The sequence below is a fragment of the Rhipicephalus microplus genome, chromosome 8 (genome assembly GCF_043290135.1).
Source record: "Rhipicephalus microplus isolate Deutch F79 chromosome 8, USDA_Rmic, whole genome shotgun sequence".
In the NCBI taxonomy this organism is placed as follows: Eukaryota; Metazoa; Arthropoda; class Arachnida; order Ixodida; family Ixodidae; genus Rhipicephalus; species Rhipicephalus microplus.
In genome coordinates this window covers 124,820,719-124,842,549 of record NC_134707.1, presented here as the reverse complement: position 1 = coordinate 124,842,549, position 21,831 = coordinate 124,820,719, and the positions used below count along the sequence as shown (strand labels likewise).

Genomic DNA, 21,831 nt, shown 5'->3' with positions numbered 1-21,831 from the left:
GATGCATGACCATCGTGGGCTGGGACGCTGCGGTTGTCATTGTCGCTGCAGTCGTGGTCATGGCTTTGGTCTTCCGCGGCTTGTCGTGTAGAAGCCCGTACTCCGGTGGTAGCCCTTGCTGTCGTCGGCTTGTTCGCTGCTCCTGGTTGGCGTCGGTGTCTTCTCCGCGACGTGGGCTGGGTTCACGGCTTGACGGGGGCGTCCGGTACATGAACGAAGCAGCACCTCCACCAAATGTCACGGGGTCGTGACGTGGCCGAAGACAGGAGACTTCTTGTTGGAATTTAACTGTTTATTTGGGCGAACCTGTGCCCGGTAAACAGAAAGTCCAATTACAGCAGCAGTCTCGCACAGATAGCAGTCTCAAACTGATAGCGGCGAACGGAGCGTCGGCCTTCGATCAACAACTGACAAGCGGCGAAGCGTGTCGGCATTTATACTCCCGCCGTCGAATGTTCTAGTGCTATCGCTGGCGGCGGCGTGCGTTCCAGAACAATCTGTACCATTCGCACAGTGGGCGTGATCTTATCGAAATGATCTACTACAGTCCGGAACCCTCTAGAAAACGGCAGGCGCGGTTTGCGCTGAGAATCGTGTGGTATTTTGGGACGATAACAAAAACTTGGGAAAGGGAACGTGGCAATTGTTACGATGGGTAGAAGGTGACAGAAAATTGGCTGAGGCTCCGTGCCGTGTCTGAAATTGGCTGCCTAAAAAGCTGTGATCACTTCTATCATTATTGTAAGCGCGGCCTCTGAGTCAAATATCGACTCGTTAACTGTGACGCAGCAGAGGTGTCAATGAACGCAAAGGAGCTAACAGTGTTGAAGCAGTAGTAGATGTTTGCCCAACTTCAGCCTCAAAAGTTATTTTCTTGCAGAAGAATCTGAAACATGAAACTGACTTTTTAAAATAGTCGGGCGTTTTTATCAAGCAGCCGAGTGGCTTTTGTGCAATAAAATATACAGCATATTGCACAATGTAGCACAACTTAGAAAAAAGCAACATAGAAAAGATGCACCGACCGGGAATCAAACCCAGGTCAACTGCTTGAAAGGCAGCTATGCTAACCACTATACCACCGACGCTTGCATTTGCGAGGCTAGTTTCAGCTGTTCATCCGGAACACGAGCATTATAACGATGGGCAGAGAGTGACAGAAAATTGGCTGAGGCTCCGTGCCGTGTCTGAATTTGGCTGCCTAAAAAGTTGTGATCACTTCTATCATTATTGTAAGCGCGGCCTCTGAGTCAATTATCGACTCGTTACCTGTGACGCAGCGGAGGTGTCAATGAACGCAAAGGAGCTAACAGTGTTGAAGCAGTAGTAGACGTTTGCCCAACTTCAGCCTAAAAAGTTATTTTCTTGCAGAAGAGTCTGAAACATGAAACTCTGACTTTTTAAAATAGTCGGGCGTTTTCGTCAAACAGCCGAATGGCTTTCGTGCAATAGAAAAAACAGCGTATTGCACAATGTAGCACAACTTAGAAAAAAGCAACATAAAAAAGATGCGCCGGACGGGAATCAAACCCAGGTCAACTGCTTGAAAGGCAGCTATGCTAACCACCATACCTTCGACGCTTGCATTTGCGAGGCTAGTTTCAGCTGTTCATCCGGAACACGAGCATTATAACGATGGGCAGAGAGTGACAGAAAATTGGCTGAGGCTCCGTGCCGTGTCTGAATTTGGCTGCCTAAAAAGTTGTGATCACTTCTATCATTATTGTAAGCGCGGCCTCTGAGTCAAATATCGACTCGTTACCTGTGACGCAGCGGAAATGTCAATGAACGTAAAGGCGCTAACAGTAGGGAATCATTTGTAGAAGTTAGCCCAACATCAGCCTCAGAAGATATTTTGCTCCAGAAAAATGTGAAATATGAAACTTTGACTTTTTAAAATAGTTGGGCGTTTTCGTCAAACAGCCGAATGGCTTTCGTGCAATAGAACATACAGCGGATTGCATAATGTAACACAACTTAGAAAAAAGCAACATAGAAAAGATGCGCCGGACGGGAATCAAACCCAGATCAACTGCTTAGAAGGCAGCTGTGCTAACCACTATATCACCGACGCCCGCATTTGCGAGCCTGCTTCAGCTGTTCATCCGGAACACGTGCATTGTTACGATGGGTAGAAAGTGACAGAAAATTGGCTGAGGCTCCGTGCCGTGTCTGAATTTGGCTGCCTAAAAAGTTGTGATCACTTCTATCATTATTGTAAGCGCGGCCTCTGAGTCAAATATCGACTCGTTAACTGTGACGCAGCAGAGGTGTCAATGAACACAAAGGAGCTAACAGTGTTGAAGCAGTAGTAGACGTTTGCCCAACTTCAGCCTCAAAAGTTATTTTCTTGCAGAAGAGTCTGAAACATGAAACTCTGACTTTTTAAATTAGTCGGGCTTTTTCGTCAAACAGCCGAATGGCTTTCGTGCAATAGAACAAACAGCGGATTGCTCAATGTAACACAACTTAGAAAAAAGCAACATAAAAAAGATGCGCCGGACGGGAATCAAACCCAGGTCAACTGCTTGAAAGGCAGCTATGCTAACCACCATACCTTCGACGCTTGCATTTGCGAGGCTAGTTTCAGCTGTTCATCCGAAACACGAGCATTGTAACGATGGGCAAAGAGTGACAGAAAATTGGCTAGACTTCGTGCCGTGTCTGAATTTGGCTGCCTAAAAAGTTGTGATCACTTCTATCATTATTGTAAGCGCGGCCTCTGAGTCAAATATCGACTCGTTACCTGTGACGCAGCGGCGGTGTCAATGAATGTAAAGCACTAACAGTAGTGAAGCATTAGTAAAAACTAGCCCAACATCAGCCTCAGAAGTTATTTTGCTCCAGAAGAATGTGAAACATGAAACTTTGATATTTAAAATAGTTGGGCATTTTCGTCAAACAGCCGGATGGCTTTCGTGCAATAGAACAAACAGCGGATTGCACAATGTAACACAACTTAGAAAAAAGCAACATAGAAAAGACGCGCCGGACGGGAATCAAACCCAGATCAACTGCTTGGAAGGCAGCTGTGCTAACCACTATATCACCGACGCCCGCATTTGCGAGCCTGCTTCAGCTGTTCATCCGGAACACGTGCATTGTTACGATGGGTAGAAAGTGACAGAAAATTGGCTGAGGCTCCGTGTCGTGTCTGAATTGGGCAGCCTAAAAAGTTGTGATCACTTCTATCATTATTGTAAGCGCGGCCTCTGAGTCAAATATCGACTCGTTAACTGTGACGCAGCAGAGGTGTCAATGAACACAAAGGAGCTAACAGTGTTGAAGCAGTAGTAGACGTTTGCCCAACTTCAGCCTCAAAAGTTATTTTCTTGCAGAAGAGTCTGAAACATGAAACTCTGACTTTTTAAATTAGTCGGGCTTTTTCGTCAAACAGCCGAATGGCTTTCGTGCAATAGAACAAACAGCGGATTGCTCAATGTAACACAACTTAGAAAAAAGCAACATAAAAAAGATGCGCCGGACGGGAATCAAACCCAGGTCAACTGCTTGAAAGGCAGCTATGCTAACCACCATACCTTCGACGCTTGCATTTGCGAGGCTAGTTTCAGCTGTTCATCCGAAACACGAGCATTGTAACGATGGGCAAAGAGTGACAGAAAATTGGCTAGACTTCGTGCCGTGTCTGAATTTGGCTGCCTAAAAAGTTGTGATCACTTCTATCATTATTGTAAGCGCGGCCTCTGAGTCAAATATCGACTCGTTACCTGTGACGCAGCGGCGGTGTCAATGAATGTAAAGCACTAACAGTAGTGAAGCATTAGTAAAAACAAGCCCAACATCAGCCTCAGAAGTTATTTTGCTCCAGAAGAATGTGAAACATGAAACTTTGATATTTAAAATAGTTGGGCATTTTCGTCAAACAGCCGGATGGCTTTCGTGCAATAGAACAAACAGCGGATTGCACAATGTAACACAACTTAGAAAAAAGCAACATAGAAAAGACGCGCCGGACGGGAATCAAACCCAGATCAACTGCTTGGAAGACAGCTGTGCTAACCACTATATCACCGACGCCCGCATTTGCGAGCCTGCTTCAGCTGTTCATCCGGAACACGTGCATTGTTACGATGGGTAGAAAGTGACAGAAAATTGGCTGAGGCTCCGTGCCGTGTCTGAATTGGGCAGCCTAAAAAGTTGTGATCACTTCTATCATTATTGTAAGCGCGGCCTCTGAGTCGAATATCGACTCGTTACCTGTGACGCAGCGGAGGTGTCAATGAACGCAAAGGAGCTAACAGTGTTGAAGCAGTAGTAGACGTTTGCCTAACTTCAGCCTCAAAAGTTATTTTCTTGCAGAAGAGTCTAAAACATGAAACTCTGACTTTTTAAAATAGTCGGGCGTTTTCGTCAAACAGCCGAATGGCTTTCGTGCAATAGAACAAACAGCGGATTGCACAATGTAACACAACTTAGAAAAAAGCAGCATAAAAAAGATGCGCCGGACGGGAATCAAACCCAGATCAACTGCTTGGAAGGCAGCTATGCTAACCACTATACCACCGACGCCCGCATTTGCGAGGCTAGTTTCAGCTGTTCATCCGGAACACGAGCATTATAACGATGGGCAGAGAGTGACAGAAAATTGGCTGAGGCTCCGTGCCGTGTTTGAGTTTGGCTGCCTAAAAAGTTGTGATCACTTCTATCATAATTGTAAGCACGGCCTCTGATTCAAATATCGACTCGTTACCTGTGACGCAGCGGAGGTGTCAATGAACGCAAAGGCGCTAACAGTGGTGAAGCATTAGTAAAAGTTAGCCCAACTTCAGCGTCAGAAGTGATTTTTTTGCAGAACAATCTGAAACATGAAATTCTGACTTTTTAAAATAGTTGGGCGTTTTCGTGAAACAGCCGAATGGCTTTCGTGCAATGGAATAAACAGCGTATTGCACATAATAACACAACTTAGAAAAGAGCAACATAGAAAAGATGCGTCAGCCGGGAATCAAACCCGGGTCAACTGCTTGGAAGGCAGCTATGCTAACCACTATACCACGGACGCCGGAATTAGCGAGGCTCCTTTCAGCTGTTCATCCGGAACACGTGCATGGTAACGATGGGCAGAGAGGGACAGAAAATCGGCTGGGGCTCCCTGCCGTGTCTGAATTTGGCTGCCTATAAAATTGTGATCACTGCTATCATTATTGTAAGCGCGGCCTCCGAGTCAACAATCGACTCCTTATCTGTGACGCAGCGGAGGTGTCAATGATTTTAAAGGCGCTAACAGTGTTGAAGCAGTAGTAGACGTTTGCCCAACTTCAGCCTCAAATGTTATTGTCTTGCAAAAGAATATGAAACATGAAACTCTGACTTTTTAAAATAGTCGGTCGTTTTCGTCAAACAGCCGAATGGCTTTCGTGCAATAGAACAAACAGCGTATTGCACAATGTAACACAACTTAGAAAAAAGCAACATAGAAAAGATGCACCGACCGGGAATCAAACCCAGATCAACTGCTTGGAAGGCAGCTATGCTAACCACTATACCACCGACGCTTGCATTTGCGAGGCTGCTTTCAGCTGTTCATCCGGAATACAAACATTGTATCGATGGGCAGAGAGTGACAGAAAATTGGCAAGACTCCGTGCCGTGTCTGAATTTGGCTGCCTATAAAATTGTGATCACTGCTATCATTATTTTAAGCGCGGCCTCTTAGTCAACAATTGACTCGTTACCTGTGACGCAGCGGAGGTGTTAATAAACGTAAAGGCGCTAACAGTAGTGAAGAATTAGTAGAAGTTAGCCCAACATCAGCCTCAGAAGTTATTTTGCTCCAGAAGAATGTGAAACATGAAACTTTAAGTTTTTAAAATGGGCGTTTTCGTCAAACAGCCGAATGGCTTTCGTGCGATAGACCAAACAGCCGATTGCACAATGTAACACAACTTAGAAAAAAGCAACATAGAAAAGATGCGCCGGACAGGAATCAAACCCAGATCAACTGCTTGGAAGGCAGCTATGCTGACCACTATACCACCGACGCTTGCATTTGCGAGGCGGCTTTCAGCTGTTCATCCGGAACACGAGCATTGTAACGATGGGCAGAGAGTGACAGAAAATTGGCTAGACTACGTGCCGTGTCTGAATTTGGCTGCCTATAAAATTGTGATCACTGCTTTCATTATTTTAAGCACGGCCTCTTAGGCAACAATTGACTCGTTACCTGTGACGCAGCGGAGGTGTCAATGAACGTAAAGGCGCTAACAGTAGTGAAGCATTAGTAGAAGTTAGCCCAACGTCAGCCTCAGAAGTTATTTTGCTGCAGAAGAATCCGAAACATGAAACTCTGACTTTTTAAAATAGTTGGGCGTTTTCGTGAAACAGCCGGATGGCTTTCGTGCAATAGAACAAACAGCGGATTGCACAATGTAACACAACTTAGAAAAAAGCAACATAGAAAAGATGCACCGGCCGGGAATCAAACCCAGGTCAACTGCTTGAAAGGCAGCTATGCTAACCACTATACCACCGACGCTTGCATTTGCGAGGCTGGTTTCAGCTGTTCATCCGGAACACGAGCATTGTAACGATGGGCAGAGAGTGACAGAAAATTGGCTATACGTCGTGCCGTGTCTGAATTTGCTGCCTAAAAAGTTGTGATCACTTTTATCATTATTGTAAGCGTGGCCTCTGAGTCAAATATCGACTCGTTACCTGTGACGCAGCGGAGGTGTCAATGAACGTAAAGGCACTAACAGTAGTGAAGCATTAGTAGAAGTTAGCCCAACATCAGCCTCAGAAGTTATTTTTTACCAGAAGAATGTGAAGAATGAAAGTTTCACTTTTAAAATAGTCGGGCGTTTTCGTCAAACAGCCGAATGGCTTTCGTGCAATAGAATAAATACAGTATTGCAAAATTTAGCACAACTTAGAAAAAAGCAACACAGAAAAGATGCACCAGCCGGGAATCAAACCCAGGTCAACTGCTTGGAAGGCAGCTATGCTAACCACTATACCACCGACGCTTGCATTTGCGAGGCTGCTTTCAGTGGTCCATCCGGAACACGTGCATGGTAACGATGGGCAGAGGGTGACAGAAAATCGGCTGGGGCTCCCTGCCGTGTCTGAATTTGGCTGCCTATAAATTTGTGATCACTGCTATCATTATTTTAGGCGCGGCCTTTTAGTCAACAATCGACTCGTTACCTGTGACGCAGCGGAGGTATCAATGAACGTAAAGGCGCTAACAGTGGTGAAGCATTAGTAAAAGTTAGCCCAACTTCAGCGTCAGAAGTGATTTTGTTGAAGAACAATCTGAAACATGAAACTCTGACTTTTTAAAATAGTTGGGAGTTTTCGTGAAACAGCCGAATGGCTTTCGTGCAATGGAATAAACAGCGTATTGCACATAATAACACAACTTAGAAAAGAGCAACATAGAAAAGATGGGTCGGCCGGGAATCAAACCGGGACAACTGCTTGGAAGGCAACTATGCTAACCACTATACCACTGACGCCAGCATTTGCGAGGCTGCTTCAGCTGTTCATCCGGAACACGTGCATTGTAACGATGGGCAGAGAGTGATAGAATATTGCCTGGTGCTCCGTCTCATGTCTGAATTGGGCTGCCTATAAAATTGTGATCACTTCTATCATTATTGTAAGCGCGGCCTCTGAGTCAAATATTGACTCGTTACCTGTGACGCAGCGGTGGTGTCAATGAACGTAAAGCACTAACAGTAGTGAAGCATTAGTAGAAACTAGCCCAACATCAGCCTCAGAAGTTATTTTGCTCCAGAAGAATGTGAAACATGAAACTCTGACTTTTTAAAATAGTCGGGCGTTTTCGTCAAACAGCCGGATGGCTTTTGTGCAATAGAACAAACAGCGTATTGCACAATGTAGCACAACTTAGAAAAAAGCAACATAGAAAAGATGCACCGACCGGGAATCAAACCCAGGTCAACTGCTTGAAAGGCAGCTATGCTAACCACTACACCACCGACGCTTGCATTTGTGAGGCTAGTTTCAGCTGTTCATCCGGAACACGAGCATTATAACGATGGGCAGAGAGTGACAGAAAATTGGCTGAGGCTCCGTGCCGTGTCTGAGTTTGGCTGCCTAAAAAGTTGTGATCACTTCTGTCATTATTGTAAGCGCGGCCTCTGAGTCAAATATCGACTCGTTACCTGTGACGCAGTGGAGGTGTCAATGAACGCAAAGGAGCTAACAGTGTTGAAGCAGTAGTAGACGTTTGCCCAACTTCAGCCTCAAAAGTTATTTTCTTGCAGAAGAGTCTATAACATGAAACTCTGACTTTTTAAAATAGTCGGGCGTTTTCGTCAAACAGCCGAATGGCTTTCGTGCAATAGAACAAACAGCGGATTGCACAATGTAACACAACTTAGAAAAAAGCAACATAAAAAAGATGCGCCGGACGGGAATCAAACCCAGATCAACTGCTTGGAAGGCAGCTATGCTAACCACTACACCACCGACGCCCGCATTTGCGAGGCTTGTTTCAGCTGTTCATCCGGAACACGAGCATTATAACGATGGGCAGAGAGTGACAGAAAATTGGCTGAGGCTCCGTGCCGTGTCTGAGTTTGGCTGCCTAAAAAGTTGTGATCACTTCTATCATAATTGTAAGCGCGGCCTCTTAGTCAACAATTGACTCGTTACCTGTGACGCAGCGGAGGTGTTAATAAACGTAAAGGCGCTAACAGTAGTGAAGAATTAGTAGAAGTTAGCCCAACATCAGCCTCAGAAGTAATTTTGCTCCAGAAGAATGTGAAACATGAAACTTTAAGTTTTTAAAATGGGCGTTTTCGTCAAAAAGCCGAATGGCTTTCGTGCAATAGACCAAACAGCCGATTGCACAATGTAAATCAACTTAGAAAAAAGCAACATAGAAAAGATGCGCCGGACAGGAATCAAACCCAGATCAACTGCTTGGAAGGCAGCTATGCTAACCACTATACCACCGACACTTGCATTTGCGAGGCTGCTTTCAGCTGTTCATCCGGAACACGAGCATTGTAACGATGGGCAGAGAGTGACAGAAAATTGGCTAGACTACGTGCCGTGTCTGAATTTGGCTGCCTATAAAATTGTGATCACTGCTTTCATTATTTTAAGCACGGCCTCTTAGGCAACAGTTGACTCGTTACCTGTGACGCAGCGGAGGTGTCAATGAACGTAAAGGCGCTAACAGTAGTGAAGCATTAATAGAAGTTACCCCAACATCAGCCTCAGAAGATATTTTGCTCCAGAAGAATGTGAAACATGAAACTTTGACTTTTTAAAATAGTTGGGCGTTTTCGTCAAACAGCCGAATGGCTTTCGTGCACTAGAACAAACAGCGGATTGCACAATGTAACACAACTTGGAAAAAAGCAACGTAGAAAAGATGCGAGGGACGGGAATCAAACCCAGAGCAACTTCTTGGAAGGCAGCTGTGCTAACCACTATACCACCGACGCCCGCATTTGCGAGGCTGATTTCAGCTGTTCATCCGGAACACGTGCATAGTTGCGATGGGTAGAGAGTGACAGAAAATTGGCTGAGGCTCCGTGCCGTGTCTAAATTTGCCTGCCTATGAAGTTGTGATCACTGCGATCATTATTGTAAGCGCGGCCTCTGAGTCAACAATCGACTCGTTACCTGTGACGTAGCGGAGGTGTCAATGAACGTGAAGGCGCTAACAGTGTTGAAGGAGTAGTAGACGTTTGCCCAACTTCAGCCTCAAAAGTTATTTTCTTGCAGAAGAATCTGGAACACGAAACAGACTTTTTAAAATAGTCGGATGTTTTTATCAAACAGCCGAATGGCTTTCGTGCTCTAGAATAAACAGCATATTGCACAATATAACATAACTTAGCAAAAGCAACATAGAAAAGATGCACCGACCGGAAATCAAACCCAGGTCAACTGCTTGGAAGGCAGCTATGCTAACCACTATACCACCGACGCTTGCATTTGCGAGGCTGCTTTCAGCTGTTCATCGGGAACACGTGCATTGTAACGATGGGCAGAGAGTGACAGAAAATTGTCTAGACTCCGGGCCGTTTCTGAATTGGGCTGCCTATAAAATTGTGATCACTGCTATCATTATTTTAAGCGCGGCCTCTTAGTCAACAATTGACTCGTTACCTGTGACGCAGCGGAGGTGTCAATGAACGTAAAGGCGCTAACTTTGGTGAAGCATTAGTAGAAGTTAGCCCAACTTGAGCCTCAGAAGTTATTTTGTGTCAGAAGAATCTGAAACATGAATCTCAAACTTTTTAAATTGGGTGGGCAATTTCGTCGAACAGCCAAATGGCTTTCGTGCAATAATATAAACAGCGTATTGCACAATATACAACAACTTAAAAAAGAGAAACATAGAAGATGTGCCTAGGCTGGGAATCGAACCCCGGTCAACTGCTTGGAAGGGAGCTATGCTAACCAACACACCACCGACGCTTGCCTTTGCGAGGCTGCTTTTAGCTGTTCATCCGGAACACGTGCATTCTTACGATGGGTAGAGAGTGACTGAAAATTGGCTGAGGCTCCGGGCCGTTCCTGAATTGGGCTGCCTATAAAATTGTGATCACTCCTATCAATATTGTAAGTGCGGCCTCTTAGTCAACAATTGACTCGTTACCTGTGACGCAGCGGAGGTGTCAATGAACGTAAAGGCGCTAACTGTGGTGAAGCATTAGTAGAAGTTAGCCCAACATCAGCCTCAGAAGTTATTTTGCTGCAGAAGAATCCGAAATATGAAACTCTGACTTTTTAAAATAGTTGGGCGTTTTCGTGAAACAGCCGAATGGCTTTCGTGCAATGGAATAAATAGCGTATTGCACATAATAACACAACTTAGCAAAAGCAACATAGAAAAGGTGCGTCGGCCGGCAATCAAACCCGGGTCAACTGCTTGGAAGGCAGCTATGCTAACCACTGTACCACTGACGCTGGCATTTGCGAGGCTGCTTCAGCTGTTCGTCCAGGACACGTGCATTGTATCGATGGGCAGAGAGTGACAAAAAATTGGCTGGGGCTCCGTGCTGTGTCTGAATTTGACTGCCTATAAAATTGTGATCGCTGTTATCATTATTGTAGGCACGGCCTCTGAGTGAACAATCGACTTGTTACCTGTGACCCAGCGAAGGTGTCAATGAACGTAAAGGCGCTAACAGTAGTGAAGCAATAGTTGTATTTAGCCCATCATCAGCCTCAGAAGTTATTTTGTGTCAGAAGAATCTGAAACATGAAACTCTGACTTTTTCAAATAGTTGGGTGTTTTTGTCAATTAGCCAAATGGCTTTCGTGCAATAAAATAAACAGCGAATTGCACATTATAACACAACTTGGAAAAAAGCAACATAGAAAATATGCGTCGCCCGGGAATCAAACCCAGGTATACTGCTTGGAACGCAGCTATGCTAACCACTATACCACCGACGCCGGCATTTGCGAGGCTGCTTTCAGCTGTTCATCCGGAACACGTACATTGTAACGATGGGTAGAGGGTGACAGAAAATTGGCTGGGGCTCCGTGCCGTGTCTGAATTCGGCTGCCTATAAAATTGTGATCATTCCTATCATTATTCTAAGCGAGGCCTCGGAGTCAACAATCGACTTATTACCTGTGACGGTGTCAATGAACGTAAAGGCGCTATCAGTGTTGAAGCAGTAGTAGACGTTTGCCCAACTTCAGCCTCAAAGGTTACTTTCTTGCAGAAGAATCTGAAAAATGAAACTCTGACTTTATAAAATAGTTGGGCGTTTTCGTCAAACAGCCGAATGGCTTTCGTGCAATAGTATAAACAGCGTATTGCACATTATAACACAACTTAGAAAAAAGCAACATAGAAAAGGTGCGTCGGCTGGGAATCAAACCCGGATCAACTGCTTGGAAGGGAGCTATGCTAACCACTATACCACCGACGCTTGCATTTGCGAGGCTGCTTTCAGCTGTTCATCCGGAGCACGTGTATGGTAACAACGGGAAGAGAGTGACAGAAAATCGGCTGGGGCTCCCTGCGTGTCTGAATTTGGCTGCCTATAAAATTGTGATCACTGCTATCATTATTGTAAGCCCGGCCTCTGAGTCAAATATCGACTCGTCACCTGTGACGCAGCGGAGGTGTCATTCAACATAAAGGCGCTAACAGTAGTGGAGCATTGGTAGAAGTTAGCCCAACATCAGCCTCGGAAGTTATTTTGCGGCAGAAGAATCTGAAACATGAAACTCTGACTTTTTAAAATAGTTGGGCGTTTTCGTCAAACAGCCCAATGGCTTTCGTGCAATAGTATGAACAGCGTATTGCACATTATAACACAACTTAGAAAAAAGCAACACGGAAAAGGTGCGTCGGCTGAGAATCAAACCCGGGTCAACTGCTTGGAAGGCAGCTATGCTAACCACTATACCACCGACGCTTGCTTTTGCGAGGCTGCTTTCAGCTGTTCATCCGGAACACGTGCATTCTAACGTTGGGCAGAGAGTGATAGAATATTGCCGGGGGCTCATCCCGTGTCTGAATTTGGCTACCTTTGAAATTGTGATCACTGCTATCATTATTGTAAGCACGGCCTCTGAGTCAACAATCGACTCGTCACCTTTGACGCAGCGGAGGTGTGAATTAACGTAAAGGCGCTAACAGTGGTGAAGCAATAGTAGAAGTTTGCCACACTTTAGCCTCAGAACTTATCTTGTTGCAGTAGAATCTCAAACATAAAACTCTGACTTTTTAAAATGGGCGTTTTCGTCAAACAGCCGAATGGCTTTCATACGATAGAATAAACAGCGTATTGCACATTATAACACAACTTAGAAAAAAGCAACATAGAAAAGGTGCGTTGGCTGGGAATCAAACGCAGGTTAACTACTTGGAAGGGAGCTATGCTAACTACTATACCACTGACGCAAGCATTTGCCAGGCTGCTTTCAGCTGTTCATCCGGAACACGTGCATGGTAACGATGGGCAGAGAGTGACAGAAAATTGGCTAGACTTCGTGCCGTGTCTGAATTTGGCTGCCTAAAAAGTTGTGATCACTTCTATCATTATTGTAAGCGCGGCCTCTGAGCCAACAATCGAGTCGTTACCTGTGACGCAGCGAAGATGTGGATGAACGTAAAGAGCTAACAGTGGTGAATCATTAGTAGAAGTTAGCCCAACTTGAGCCTCAGAAGTTATTTTGTGTCAGAAGAATCTGAAACATGAAACTCTGACTTTTTGAAATAGTTGGGCATTTTCGTCAAACAGCCGAATGGCTTTAATGCAATAGAATAAACAGCGTATTGCACATTATAACACACTTTAGAAAAAAGCAGCATACAAAAGGTGCGTCGGCTGGGAATCAAACCCAGGTCAATTGCTTAGAAGGGAGCTATGCTAACCACTATACCACCGACGCCAGCATTTGCCAGGCTGCTTTGAGCTGTTCATCCGGAACAGGTGCATTGTAACGATGGGCTAGAGTCATAGAATATTGCCTGGTGCTCCGTTGCGTGTCTGACTTTGGCTGCCTATAAAATTGAGATCACTGTTATCATTATTGTAAGCGCGGCCTCTGAGTCAACAATCGAGTCGTTGCCTGTGACACAGCGGAGGTGTCAATGAACGTAAAGGCGCTAACAGTAGTGAAGCATTAGGAAAAGGTAGCCCAACAACAGCCTCAGAAGTAATTTTGCAGCCGAAGAATCTGAAACATGAAACTCTGACTTTTAAAAATAATTGGGCGTTTTCGTCAAACAGCCAAATCGCTTTCGTGCAATAGTATAAACAGCGTATTGCACAATATAACACAACTTAGAAAAAAGCAACATAGAAAAGGTGCGTCGCAAGGGAATCAAACCCGGGTCAACTGCTTGGAAGGCAGCTGTGCTAACCACTATACCACTGACGCCGGCATTTGCGAGGCTGCTTCAGCTGTTCATCCGGCACACGTGCATTGTAACGATGGGCAGAGAGTGACAGAAAATTGGCCGGGGCTCCGTGCTGTGTCTGAATTTCGCTGCCTATAAAATTGTGATTACTGTTATCGTTATTCTAAGCATGGCCTCTGAGTGAACAATCGAATTTTTACCTGTGACGCAGCGGAGGTGTCAATGGTCGTAAAGGCGCTAACAGTAGTGAAGCATTTGTAGTAGTTAGCCCAACATCAGCCTCAGAAGTTATTTTGCTGCAGAAGAATCTGAAACATGAAACTCTGACTTTTTAAAATAGTTTGGCGTTTTCGTGAAACAGCCGAATGGCTTTCGTGCAATAGTATAAACAGCGTATTGCACATTATAACACAACTTAGAAAAAAGCAACACAGAAAAGCTGCGTCGGCTGGGAATCAAACCCTGGTCAACTGCTTGGAAGGCAGCTATGCTAACCACTTTACCACCGACGCTAGCATTTGCGAGGCTGCTTTCAGCTCTTCATCCGAAACACGTGCATTGTAACGATGGCCAGAGAGTGACAGAAAATTGGCTGAGGCTCCGTGCCGTGTCTGAATTTGGCTGCCTAAAAAATTGTGATCACTGCTATCATTATTGTAAGCGCGGCCTCTGAGTCAACAATCGAGTCGTTGCCTGTGACACAGCAGAGGTGTCAATGAACGTAAAGGCGCTAACAGTAGTGAAGCATTAGGAAAAGTTAGCCCAACAACAGCCTCAGAAGTTATTTTGCAGCCGAAGAATCTGAAACATGAAACTCTGACTTTTAAAAATAATTGGGCGTTTTCGTCAAACAGCCAAATCGCTTTCGTGCAATAGTATAAACAGCGTATTGCACAATATAACACAACTTAGAAAAAAGCAACATAGAAAAGGTGCGTCGCAAGGGAATCAAACCCGGGTCAACTGCTTGGAAGGCAGCTGTGCTAACCACTATACCACTGACGCCGGCATTTGCGAGGCTGCTTCAGCTGTTCATCCGGCACACGTGCATTGTAACGATGGGCAGAGAGTGACAGAAAATTGACCGGGGCTCCGTGCTGTGTCTGAATTTGGCTGCCTATAAAATTGTGATCACTGTTATCGTTATTGTAAGCATGGCCTCTGAGTGAACAATCGAATTGTTACATGTGACGCAGCGGAGGTGTCAATGATCGTAAGGCGCTAACAGTAGTGAAGCATTAGTAGTAGTTAGCCCAACATCAGCCTCAGAAGTTATTTTGCTGCAGAAGAATCTGAAACAAGAAACTCTGACTTTTTAAAATAGTTGGGCGTTTTCGTGAAACAGCCGAATGGCTTTTGTGCGATAGTATAAACAGCGTATCGCACATTATAACACAACTTAGAAAAAAGCAACACAGAAATGGTGCGTCGGCTGGGAATCAGACCCGGGTCAACTGCTTAGAAGGCAGCTATGCTAACCACTATACCACCGACGCTTGCATTTGCGAGGCTGCTTTCAGCTGTTCATCCGAAACACGTGCATTGTAACGATGGGCAGAGAGTGACAGAAAATTGGCTGAGGCTCCGTGCCGTGTCTGAATTTGGCTGCCTAAAAAATTGTGATCACTGCTATCATTATTGTAAGCGCGGCCTCTGAGTCAACAATCGACTCGTTGCCTGTGACGCAGCGGAGGTGTCAATGAACGTAAAGGCGCTAACAGTAGTGAAGCATTAAGAAAAGTTAGCCCACCAACAGCCTCAGAAGTTATTTTGCAGCAGAAGAATCTGAAACATGAAACTCTGACTTTTTAAAATAGTTGGGCGTTTTCGTGAAACAGCCGAATGGTTTTCGTGTAATAGTATAAACTGCGTATTGCACATTATAACACAACTTAGAAAAAAGCAACACAGAAAAGCTGCGTCGGCTGGGAATCAAACCCAGGTCAACTGCTTGGAAGGCACCTATGCTAACCACTATACCACCGACGCTAGCATTTGCGAGGCTGCATTCAGCTGTTCATCCGAAACACCCGCATTGTAACGATGGGCAGAGAGTTACAGAAAATTGGCTGAGGCTCCGTGCCGTGTCTGAATTTGGCTGCCTAAAAAAATGTGATCACTGCTATCATTATTGTAAGCGTGGCCTCTGAGTAAATTATCGTCTCGTTACCTGTGACGCAGCGGAGGTGTCAATGATCGTAAAGGCGCTAACAGTAGTGAAGCATTTGTAGTAGTTAGCCCAACATCAGCCTCAGAAGTTATTTTGCTGCAGAAGAATCTGAAACATGAAACTCTGACTTTTTAAAATGGGCGTTTTTGTCAAACAGCCGAATGGCTTTCATGCAATAGAATAAACAGCGTATTGCACATTATAACACAACGTAGAAAAAAGCAACATAGAAAAGGTGCGTCGGCTGGGAATCAAACCCAGGTCAACTGCTTGGAAGGGACCTATGCTAACCACTATACCACCGACGACAGCATTTGCCAGGCTGCTTTGAGCTGTTCATCCGGAACATGTGCATTGTAACGATGGGCTATAGTGATAGAATATTGCCTGGTGCTCCGTTGCGTGTCTGATTGTGGCTGCTTATAAAATTGAGACCAGTGTTATCATTATTGGAAGCGTGGCCTCTGAGTCAACAATCGATTCGTTACCTGTGACGCAGCGGAGGTGTCAATGATCGTAAAGGCGCTAACAGTAGTGAAGCATTAGTAGTAGTTAGCCCAACATCAGCCTCAGAAGTTATTTTGCTGCAGAAGAATCTGAAACATGAAACTCTGACTTTTTAAAATAGTTGGGCGTTTACGTGAAACAGCCGAATGGCTTTCGTGCAATAGAATGAACAGCATATTGCACAATATAACATAACTTAGCAAAAGCAACAAAGAAAAGTTGCGTCGGCTGGCAATCAAACCCAGGTCAACTGCTTGGAAGGGAGCTATGCTAACCACTATACCACCGACGCCAGCATTTGCCAGGCTGCTTTCAGCTGTTCATCCGGAACACGTGCATTGTAACGATGGGCAGAGAGTGACAGAAAATTGGCTGGGGCTCAGTGCCGTGTCTGAATTCGGCTGCCTATAAAATTGTGATCACTGCTATCATTATTGTAAGCCAGGCTTTTGAGTCAACAATTGACTCGTTACCTGTGACGCAGCGGAGGTGTCAATAAATGTAAAGGCACTAAAAGTAGTGAAGCATTAGTAGAAGTTAGCCCAACTTGAGCCTCAGAGGTTATTTTGTGTCAGAAGAATCTGATACAGGAAAATCTGACATTTTAAAATAGATATGCCTTTTCGTCAAACAGCCGAATGGCTTTCGTGCAGTGGAAATAACAGTGTATTGCACAATGTAACAAAACTCAGCAAAAGCAACACAGAAAAGATGCGTCGGCCGGGAATTGAACCCGGGTCAACTGCTTGGAAGGCAGCTATGCTAACCACTATACCACCGACGCCGGCATTTGCGAGGCTGCATTCAGCTGTTCATCCGGAACACGTACAATGTAACTATGGGCAGAGAGTGACAGAAAATTGGCTGGGGCTCCGTCCCGTGTCTGAATTTAGCTGCCTATAAAATTGTGATCACTGCTATCATTATTGTAAGCGCGGCCTCTGAGTCAACAATCGACTCGTCACTTGTGACGCAGCGGAGGTGTCAAGAAACGAAAAGGCGCTAACAGTAGTAAAGCAATAGTAGAGTTTTGCCACACTTTAGCCCCAGAACTTATGTTGTTGCAGTAAAATCTGAAACATGAAACTCTGACTTTTAAAAATAGTTGGGCGTTTTCGTCAAACAGCCGAATGGCTTTCGTGCAATAGAATAAACAGCATATTGCACATTATAACAAAACTTAGCAAAAGCAACATAGAAGAGATGCGTCGGCCGGGAATCAAACCCGGGTCAACTGCTTGGAAGGCAGCTATGCTAACCACTATACCACGAACGCCAGAGTTTGCGAGGCTGCTTTCAGCTGTTCATCCGGAACACGTGCATTGTAACGACGGGCAGAGAGTGATAGAATATTGCCTGGGGCTCATCCCGTGTCTGAATTTGGCTGCCTATAAAATTGTGATCACTGCTATCATTATTGTAAGCGCGGCCTCTGAGTCAACAATCCACTCGTCACCTGTGACGCAGCGGAGATGTCAATGAACGTAAAGGCGCTAACAGTGTTGAAGCAATAGTAGAAGTTAGCCCAACTTCAGCCTCAGAAGTTATTTTGTGTCAGGTGAATCTGAAACATGAGACTCTGACTTTTTAAAATAGTTTGGCGTTTTCGTCAGACAGCCAAATGGCTTTCGTGCAATGAAATAAACAGCGTATTGCACATTATAACACAACTGAGAAAAGAGCAACATAGAAAAGATGCGTCGGCCGGGAATCAAACCCGGGACAACTGCTTGGAAGGCAGCAATGCTAACCACTATATCACTGACGCCGGCATTTGCGAGGCTGCTTCAGCTGTTCATCGGTGACAAGTGCATCGTAACGATGGGCAGAGAGTGACAGAATATTGGCTGAGGCTCCGTGATGTGTCTGAATTTGGCTGCCTATAAAATTGTGATTACTGCTATCATTATTGTAAGCACGGCCCCTGAGTGAACAACCGACTCGTTACCCGTGACGCAGCGGAGATGTCAATGATCGTAAAGGCGCTAACAGTGATGAAGCTTTAGAAGAAGTTAGGCCAACTTCACCCTCAGAAGTTATTTTGTGTCAGAAGATTTTGAAACATGAAACTGACTTTTTAAAATACTTGGGTCTTTTCGTCGAACAGCCGAATGGCTTTCGTGCAATAGAAATAACAGTGTATTGCACAATGTAACACAACTCAGTAGAAGCAACAAAGAAAAGATGCGTCGGCCGGGAATCGAACCCGGGTCAACTGCTTGGAAGGCAGCTATGCTAACCACTATACCACCGACGCCGGCATTTGCGAGGCTGCTTTCAGCTGTTCATCCGGAACACGTACATTGTAACGATGGGCAGAGGGTGACAGAAAATTGGCTGGGGCTCCGTGCTGTGTCTGAATTTGGCTGCCTATAAAATTGTGATCACTGCTATTATTAATAAAAGCACGGCCCCCGAGTGAACAATAGACTCGTTACCTGTGACGCAGCGGAGATTTCAATGAACGTAAAGGCGCTAACAGTGGTGAAGAATTACTAGAAGTTAGCCTAAATTGAGCCCCAGAAGTTATTTTGTGTGAGAAGAATCTGAAACATGAAACTCAGGCTTTTTAAAATATGTGGGCATTTTCGTCGAACAGCCAAATGGCTTTCGTACAATAGAATAAACAGCGTATTGCACAATATACCACAACATAAAGAAGAGCAACATAAAAAAGGTGCCTCGGCTGGGAATCAAACCCAGGTCAACTGCTTGGAAGGCAGCTATGCTAACCACCATACCATCGACGCTTGCATTTGCGAAGCTGCTTTCAGCTGCTCATCCGGAACACGTGCATTGTAACGATGGGCAGAGAGTGATAGAATATTGCCTGGTGCTCCGTCCCGTGTCTGAATTTGGCTGCCTATAAAATTGTGATCACTGCTATCATTATGGTAAGCGCGGCCTCTGAGTCAACAATCGACTGGTTACCTGTGACGCAGCGGAGGTGTCAAAGAAAGTAAAGGCGCTAACAGTGTTGAAGCAGTAGTAGACGTTTGCCCAACTTCTGCCTCAAAAGTTATTTTCTTGCAGAAGAGTCCTAAACATGAAACACGGACTTTTTAAAATAGTCGGGTGTTTTCGTCGAACAGCCGAATGGCTTTCGTGCAATAGTATAAACAGCATATTGCACATTATAACACAACTTAGAAAAAATCAACATAGAAAAGATGCGTCGCCCGGGAATCAAACCCGGGTCAACTTCTTGGAAGGCAGCTATGCTAACCACCATACCACCGACGCTTGCATTTGCGAGGCTGCTTTCAGCGGTTCATCCGGAACACGAGCATTGTAACGATGGGCAGAGAAATAGAACATTGCGTCGTGCTCCGTTGCGTGGCTGAATTTGGCTGCCTATAAAATTGTGATCACTGCTATCATTATTGTAAGCGCGGCCTCTTAGTCAACGATTGACTCGTTACCTGCGGCGCAGCGGAGGTGTCAACAAACGTAAAGGCGCTAACAGTAGTGAAGCATTAGTAGAAAATAGCCAAACATCAGCCTCAGAAGTTATTTTGCTGCAGAAGAATCTGAAACATGAAACTCTGACTTTTTAAAGTAGGTTGGCGTTTTCGTCAAACAGCCGAATGGCTTTCGTGCAATAGTATAAACAGCATATTGCATTTATAACACAACTTAGAAAAAATCAACATAGAAAAGATGCGTCGCCCGGGAATCAAACCCGGGTCAACTGCTTGGAAGGCAGCTATGCTAACCACCATACCACCGACGCTTGCATTTGCGAGGCTGCTTTCAGCTGTTCATCCGGAACACGAGCATTGTAACGATGGGCAGAGAGTGATAGAATATTGCCCGGTGCTCCGTGCCGTGTCTGAGTTTGGCTGCCTATAGAATTGTGATCACTGCTACCATTATTGTAAGCGCGGCCTCGGAGTCAACAATCGACTCGTTACCTGTGACGCAGCGGAGGTGTCAATGAACGTAAAGGCGGTAACAGTAGTGAAGCATTAGTAGAAGTTAGCCCAACATCAGCCTCAGAAGTTATTTTGTGTCAGAAGATTTTGAAACATGAAACTGACTTTTTAAAATAGTTGGGTCTTTTCGTCGAACAGCCGAATGGCTTTCGTGCAATGGAAATAACAGTGTATTGCACAATGTAACAAAACTCAGTAGAAGCAACAAAGAAAAGATGCGTCGGCCGGGAATCGAACCCGGGTCAACTGCTTGGAAGGCAGCTATGCTAACCGCTATACCACCGACGCCGGCATTTGCGAGGCTGCTTTCAGCTGTTCATCCGGAACACGTACATTGTACCGATGGGCAGAGGGTGACAGAAAATTGGCTGGGGCTCCGTGCTGTGTCTGAATTTGGCTGCCTATAAAATTGTGATCCCTGCTATTATTATTGTAAGCACGGCCCCCGAGTGAACAATCGACTCGTTACCTGTGACGCAGCGGAGTTGTCAATGAACGTAAAGGCGGTAACAGTGTTGAAGCAGTAGTAAACGTTTGCCCAACTTTAGCCTCAAAAGTTATTTTGTTGCAGAAGAATCTGAAACATGAAACACTGACTTTTTAAAATAGTCGGGCGTTTTCATCAAACAGCTGAATGGCTTTCGTGCAATAGAATAAACAGCATAATGCACAATATAACATAACTTAGCCAAAACAAAATAGAAAATATGCGTCGGCCGGGAATCAAATCCGGGACAACTGCTTGGAAGGCAGCTATGCTAACCACTTTACCACCGACGCCAGCATCTGCGAGGCTGCTTTCAGGTGTTCATCCGGAAAACGTGCATTGTAACGATGGGCAGAGAGATAGAATATTGCCTGGTGCTCCATCCCGTGTCTGAGTTTGGCTGCCTATAAAATTGTGATCACTGCTATCATTAGTGTTAGCGCAGTCTCTGAGTCAACGATTGACTCGTTACCTGCGGCGCAGCGGAGGTGTCAACAAACGTAAAGGCGCTAACAGTAGTGAAGCATTAGTAGAAGTTAGCCAAACATCAGCCTCAGAAGTTATTTTGCTGCAGAAGAATCTGAAACATGAAACTCTGACTTTTTAAAGTAGGTTGGCGTTTTCGTCAAACAGCCGAATGGCTTTCGTGCAATAGTATAAACAGCATTTTGCACTTTATAACACAACTTAGAAAAAATCAACATAGAAAAGATGCGTCGCCCGGGAATCAAACCCGGGTCAACTGCTTGGAAGGCAGCTATGCTAACCACCATACCACCGACGCTTGCATTTGCGAGGCTGCTTTCAGCTGTTCATCCGGAACACGAGCATTGTAACGATGGGCAGAGAGTGATAGAATATTGCCTTGTGCTCCGTGCCGTGTCTGAGTTTGGCT

The 21,831-nt window shown here is 45.1% G+C and overlaps 15 non-coding genes across 15 annotated transcripts; all 15 read right to left on the bottom strand.

Annotated features, from left to right (window-relative positions):
• Window positions 1-1,016: 1,016 nt before the first annotated feature.
• TRNAE-UUC (transfer RNA glutamic acid (anticodon UUC)) lies at window positions 1,017-1,088 on the bottom strand. Its single transcript has one exon. It is a non-coding gene; the product is annotated as a tRNA-Glu (tRNA).
• A 3,863-nt stretch (window positions 1,089-4,951) lies between these two features.
• Window positions 4,952-5,023, bottom strand: TRNAG-UCC (transfer RNA glycine (anticodon UCC)). Its single transcript has one exon. It is a non-coding gene; the product is annotated as a tRNA-Gly (tRNA).
• Window positions 5,024-5,444: 421 nt separating this feature from the next.
• On the bottom strand, window positions 5,445-5,516 carry TRNAG-UCC (transfer RNA glycine (anticodon UCC)). The gene has a single exon. It is a non-coding gene; the product is annotated as a tRNA-Gly (tRNA).
• A 908-nt stretch (window positions 5,517-6,424) lies between these two features.
• On the bottom strand, window positions 6,425-6,496 carry TRNAE-UUC (transfer RNA glutamic acid (anticodon UUC)). The gene has a single exon. It is a non-coding gene; the product is annotated as a tRNA-Glu (tRNA).
• A 418-nt stretch (window positions 6,497-6,914) lies between these two features.
• On the bottom strand, window positions 6,915-6,986 carry TRNAG-UCC (transfer RNA glycine (anticodon UCC)). The gene has a single exon. It is a non-coding gene; the product is annotated as a tRNA-Gly (tRNA).
• Window positions 6,987-7,897: 911 nt separating this feature from the next.
• Window positions 7,898-7,969, bottom strand: TRNAE-UUC (transfer RNA glutamic acid (anticodon UUC)). The gene has a single exon. It is a non-coding gene; the product is annotated as a tRNA-Glu (tRNA).
• A 421-nt stretch (window positions 7,970-8,390) lies between these two features.
• Window positions 8,391-8,462, bottom strand: TRNAG-UCC (transfer RNA glycine (anticodon UCC)). Its single transcript has one exon. It is a non-coding gene; the product is annotated as a tRNA-Gly (tRNA).
• A 7,292-nt stretch (window positions 8,463-15,754) lies between these two features.
• Window positions 15,755-15,826, bottom strand: TRNAG-UCC (transfer RNA glycine (anticodon UCC)). Its single transcript has one exon. It is a non-coding gene; the product is annotated as a tRNA-Gly (tRNA).
• Window positions 15,827-17,226: 1,400 nt separating this feature from the next.
• On the bottom strand, window positions 17,227-17,298 carry TRNAG-UCC (transfer RNA glycine (anticodon UCC)). Its single transcript has one exon. It is a non-coding gene; the product is annotated as a tRNA-Gly (tRNA).
• Window positions 17,299-17,718: 420 nt separating this feature from the next.
• TRNAG-UCC (transfer RNA glycine (anticodon UCC)) lies at window positions 17,719-17,790 on the bottom strand. The gene has a single exon. It is a non-coding gene; the product is annotated as a tRNA-Gly (tRNA).
• A 420-nt stretch (window positions 17,791-18,210) lies between these two features.
• Window positions 18,211-18,282, bottom strand: TRNAG-UCC (transfer RNA glycine (anticodon UCC)). The gene has a single exon. It is a non-coding gene; the product is annotated as a tRNA-Gly (tRNA).
• Window positions 18,283-18,699: 417 nt separating this feature from the next.
• TRNAG-UCC (transfer RNA glycine (anticodon UCC)) lies at window positions 18,700-18,771 on the bottom strand. The gene has a single exon. It is a non-coding gene; the product is annotated as a tRNA-Gly (tRNA).
• A 1,404-nt stretch (window positions 18,772-20,175) lies between these two features.
• On the bottom strand, window positions 20,176-20,247 carry TRNAG-UCC (transfer RNA glycine (anticodon UCC)). Its single transcript has one exon. It is a non-coding gene; the product is annotated as a tRNA-Gly (tRNA).
• Window positions 20,248-20,665: 418 nt separating this feature from the next.
• Window positions 20,666-20,737, bottom strand: TRNAG-UCC (transfer RNA glycine (anticodon UCC)). Its single transcript has one exon. It is a non-coding gene; the product is annotated as a tRNA-Gly (tRNA).
• Window positions 20,738-21,648: 911 nt separating this feature from the next.
• TRNAG-UCC (transfer RNA glycine (anticodon UCC)) lies at window positions 21,649-21,720 on the bottom strand. The gene has a single exon. It is a non-coding gene; the product is annotated as a tRNA-Gly (tRNA).
• Window positions 21,721-21,831: the final 111 nt, after the last annotated feature.